Source organism: Euprymna scolopes, chromosome 27 (genome assembly GCF_053919585.1).
Source record: "Euprymna scolopes isolate OS-2025 chromosome 27, ASM5391958v1, whole genome shotgun sequence".
Taxonomy (NCBI): domain Eukaryota; kingdom Metazoa; phylum Mollusca; class Cephalopoda; order Sepiida; family Sepiolidae; genus Euprymna; species Euprymna scolopes.
The window spans coordinates 100,985,029-100,991,028 of NC_136508.1; positions in this window are offsets into that span (position 1 = coordinate 100,985,029).

Sequence of the window (6,000 nt, forward strand, 5' to 3'; positions counted from 1 at the left end):
CGTTCCTTCCTCCTCCCACCACTAACACTAACTCTCAAACCTGTTGTCATGGTGATCCTTTAAATTAACTGTTACTTATGCCGTTATGACTATGAATAGCGTCTTTTGATTTAAAACCGTTATAAACTAAAAAAAAAATAAACGTTCATAAGAATTAACACATAATTAATATTTAATTATAAACCCCTCTCTTATCGTATAAACTCCTACAACTTTAAATTCCAACGTCCTCTCCCCTCCCCCCGCCCCCTTCTTTTCTAACTCCCCTTCATGTACGATTTTCCCATTCTTATTTGATTTTATAACTTAGTCCATGAATTCTGACGATGCTAGTTGGACATTTCCTCTCTTTGGGGGTTTTCCTCTAGTTGAAACAATATGTAAACTCATTCTGAACACATAGTAATAAATTTTATATATATATATATATATATATATATATATATATATATATATATATATATATATATATATATATATATATATATGTTGTTTATTTCAATGATTTAAGCGCCAAAATAAATAGAATGTGACGCTGAAACTGTACACAGTAAGACAATACGTTTTACTGTCGGATGATTAATTGTTTATGTACACATGCGCAACCGGAATTGTACACCGGCTGTTGCTTACAACAACCGTTACCAGGTCATTTGTGATTCATAGTCATATATATATATATATTTATGTGTGTGTGCATATATATATATGTGTGTGTGTGCATATATATATATACATATATATATATATATATATATATATATATATATATATATATATATATATATATATATATATATAGGGTGACCAAAATGACGGGTCCAATTCTTATTAAGCCCCCTTTTTTAGTGTATATATATATGTGTGTGCATATATATATATATATATATATATAGGGTGACCCAAAGTGACGGGTCCAATTCTTATTAGCCCCCTTTTTTTAGTGTTTTCTCCGAATGAAATGAAAGCCATGGTCAAAACACTTGGATCGTTGGCCTTTTTTTTTCTCCGTTGACTGATAAATGATGTGAAAAACAATTTAATGCCATCTTTTCTTTGGGGTCACCATCTATATATTAATTTGCTTGTACGTACGGTGTCATGTCATCATCATCGCAAACATTAATTAATGAAACGCGTCATCATCATCGCAAACATTAATTAATGTGAATTATCTCCCTTTATTGTTTTATCTTTATCAGTTAAAAATCAGTAACCCCTTTTATTTCCCAAAAGTTCCCGAACAAAAAAAAAATAATAATAATAACTGTCTATTTATGGTTCCGGATTATTTTAAAGGCAATTATGCATAGAAGGTATCGTTCCACAGTTTAAATAGTATTTTACTTACATTTTTAACGATGTTTTCTGTTTATTATTGTAGGAACGTATATTCTATTTTATTCAGTAATAAATATATTTTTTACATTTAACGTTACGAGTTCGTTTTTTTTGTTTACTGTGCCACTTTATGTTTTTGTTTATTTACTTTTTATTTACACAACAAAAAATATGTTTCCAAATAAATGTTACAAAAGCCAAGAATGACTGTATTAAATGAATAACCAAAGTCACCATTCGCAAATACACTGAGTAACATAGTCAAAACCTATTTTACGTCTTGTTCTGTTTTGCTTTTGTTTTACGGCATATCAATCTTTTTTCGTGTTATTTAATGCCGAATCGAGTAATTTTGTAACATTTATACATCTTCACGTTGTTTACATAGTTATTATTTATGTTTTGTCGGTTTTATTTGCTTCTTTTACAGACATTCATCATCTTCTAATGCCCACCGACAGAGCATACATATTTAAATACTATAAAAAATGGACACGACAATTTTTTAATATGAAATAAAACACTTTGTTTCATTACTTACAATTTAATTTATTTAAAGAAATATTTATTTCCTATTTAAAGATTTTCAGTATATTTTATTTAACTGAAGAAATATTTATTGTTCATACATAACCCTTCTCCCCATAACCGTTTTTTTATGCAGTAAAATACTGTTTCAATAATTATGGTTTAAATAAATATTTATTCCTTATTTAAAGATTTACAGTATAATTTATTTAACTGACAAAATATTTATTGTTCATACATATATTTTCCCTTATTTTTTTTACATTGTTAGGTAAAATTTCAGAATAGTTAACCCCTCCCCATATTAAGAATGGCGTTTAGCATGATTCTTACAATAGTGTTATCAAAGTTTAATGATTTTTCTTAAACAAAAATTATAAAAAAGATACAAGAGTATTTTAAACATTTTTTTCATTAAATTGTTATTTAGGTTAAGATTTAGAATAGTCAAACCCTCTCCCCTTATTAAGAATGGCATGTTTATTATTTCAGCATGATGCTTACATTTTTCTTAATATAAAAAAAAGATACAAGAAAATGTTAAGCTCTTTTTTTTTTAAATTAAACTGTTAGATCAAAGATCAGAATAACTTACTTTATAGCCAATTAGCCAGCTGTATTAAAATGTTTTAGCATTTAATACCTAATAAGGTTTTCGCTTCAATGTCACAAGCAGACGATATCGATTCAAAGGAGGTAATTCGTCAACAATTGTTTTAGCCGAATTTTACGGTAAAGTGTAGTGGATTGGTGGATATATTATACATATCCCCCAGTTTGTATTTATTTGCTTCCCCACTGAGCAAATTAGGCACACGGCCGTTTTTTTAATGTGGAGAGAGAGAGGGAGGGGGAGGGAAATAGGGGACCAGCTCCCGATGGGTGGGAAATGGGAGTTGGATAGGAACTGTTGGTATGAAGAGTTGCCCCTACATTGACCAACGTAGATATGTGGGGTTACCCCCATATATGGTCTTTGCTTGCAGTATCTGTCGGAACAGATGGTATTTATTTGCTCCCCCACCGAGCAAATTAGGCACAAGGCCGATTTTGAAAGTGAGGAGTGAAGGGGAAATAGGGACCAACTCCCCGGGGAGTAGGGGAGCTGGATAGTGACAATTGGTATGAAGGGTTTCCCCTACATTGACCAAGGTCTTATATGTGGAGTTGCCCCCACACATGGTCTTTGCTTGCAGTATCTGTCGGAACAGATACTACACTTTGATCTTGTAGCCCGGGCCGCAAAGGGCGGGGGACAGTGTATATACATATCCCCCAAGTTATTCATTTGATAAAAGCAATATTTAATGAGCATGGTTCTTCTTGCCAGGCAATGGGTTTACCTGAACTAACAGGTGATCCTCCAATAGATAATATGACTCGAAATACAAACAGGCCTAATGTTGAATTGTTAAACAATGAACAATTAGAGGTATTTAATACTATAATCAAGGCTGTCATGGCAACTGAAAAAGAAGCCCCACACAACAATTGCTTCTATTTAGATGCCCCAGCCGGACCAGGAAAAACCATTTTATCCAACATGTTATATGATTACTTCACCTCCAGCAGTACTGTAACCGCCACTGTGGCATTGCAGCAATGCTACTAACTTCAGGGAAAACACTCCACAGTATATTCAAACTACCTGTACCTCTGACAGAAACCGGTGTCTGTAACGTTTCTCCTGTATCAGAGCATGCTTCTTTTTTGAGAAAGGCAAAGGTATTCATCATAGACGAAGCCTCTATGATACCTAATCATGCACTGCTTGCTATAGATAGATGTTTACAAGATATAATGGGTAACGATAAAATATTTGGTGGAAAATTTCTCATACTTGGAGGTGACTTCAGGCAAATTTTGCCAGTAGTGCCACATGGATCACCTACATCTAATATAGACACCTGTCTTAAAAGATGCCCATTGTGGCATCATTTCAGTCAATTACAACTAACACAAAACGTCAGAACTAACATAAATGAACAGGACTTTTCAAGATGGCTCGTTCATCTTTGTAATGGTACACTAACGAACAGTCTTAATGACGTTCTTGTAGATGCCATAGATGTTCCTGATATTCGGTATGTAATGGTTCTCTAATCTCAGAAATATTTGATTGCAGCCCTCACGAAATGGAAAATTGAATCATCATCTCTAAAAATTACAGAATGTTTAACAGTAAATGTAGAAATTCTAAATAATTTTCCCGGAGGCATAAATACATATTTAAGTGCAGATTACATCTCGGATTATGATGCTGAACTTCAAAATTATCCTATCGAGTTCATAAATTCATTAACTCCATCTGGAATATTACCTCACCGACTTAATGTGAAAATAGGGGCAATAGTAATGCGACTGCGAAATTTAGCCATAAATCAAGGAATTTGTAATGGAACTAGGATGAAAATAAAAGAATGTCATCAAAACAGCATCATTGCTATTTTAATTAATGGGTCTAATAGGGGTTCCACAGTTATCATTCCAAGAATTAAGTTAAAGCCAAGTGATAAAAATGTTCCGTTTGCATTTCATCAGATACAGTTTGCAATACGATTAGCATATTCACTGACCATCAATGAAGCACAAGGTCAAACTTTGGATAAGGTTAGTATATATCTTCAACAACCTGTATTTTCTCATGGTCAGCTGTGTGTGGCATGTTCAAGAGCTCGATTTAAGCACAGTGTGAAATTTAAGGTAATGCAACTGCATAGAGATAATAATCAGGGCAGAAAGCGTGGTGTAACATATACTACGAATATTGTTTACCGTGACGTGCTATGAAAACAATCAGGAACAGCTATGGAATCTAAAAATCAACTTGGATGTAAATATGATTTTGGAAAAAATGTTTTTTTTTAAATTGCTTTCCTTATATTTAAAATTCATAATTTAATGAAAATGTAGTGTACAGTTTGTTTAACCTACCTCATATCATTTAGATCATCGAAAAATCAAAATTTAACTGTATTTCGTAAGATTTACAGAAACACTTCATTTTCTATCCATGTAATACACAAGAGTCTGAATATTATAACAGATTACAATGTTTTTATCGAAAAAAAAACTTGTACATAAAATTCAAAGTGTTCTATTTATATTATCAGGAAGTTGTGATGCATTAATTGAAATCTATATCACTAATTCGACTTAAAAATATAAAATTTGAATAAAATTTAAAATAAATAGAAAAGTCTATTGCATATGTAAAAGTTGACGGTTGCTTATTTAACTTCATTAAAAGTCAACCAAGAACTGCTCAATATTCTGGCTTAATGGATCATTTAGCAAGGAGTGAAGATGGGGATTCTGGTGTACCAGTTATTCTACCATCTTCATTTACAGGAAGTCCTAGGAATCTTCAACAACTGTATCAAGATGCAATGGCAGTTTTCTGTAAATATGGAAAGCCAGACCTATTTCTTACCTATACATGTAATCCAAGATGTCCTGAAATATTAAACAACTTGGGGTCATCAGAACTTTCACAAAATCGATGTCAACAATGCCATACAGTTTTTTTTTTTTAATTCACAGTCTGACTCCCCAGAACCTGCTGACTGACCACTATTCTCACTCCAAGCAGCTGATCAACGTCCCTGTCACCGCCTCAATCATCACCAGCACTTCCTGACAATATCAACAGCATCAGGTACGATCGCATTGGCCATCAATAAAAGTTTTAACTACAGTTCTTTGTTTGTTCTACTTGCTTCCATACGTTCATTTTTGTAATATAACAATAAGGAATTTCTTATTGATGTGTTTTACAAGATTTTAACTACCGTGGAATTTCCACGGGCCCTGCTAGTTTATATATATATATATATATATATATATGTATATATATGTATTTATATATATATATATATATATGTATTAGCTATTAATATATATTATAATCATTACAGCTATTAATCGATGCTGACAATTAATTTATTTGTAGATTAGAGCACTGTTGCAACGGGCGGGTGTAGAAATATTTACGGCACTGATTCCTGGCTCGATGGTGCCCTTGAGACTGTTAATGGCCCGGTTTAAGTTCGGTTGAAGAAAGGTGTATGTCTACCCGCATTTACAAGTTGTGATACAACGAGTGAGTAATGTATGAATGCATGTGGATGA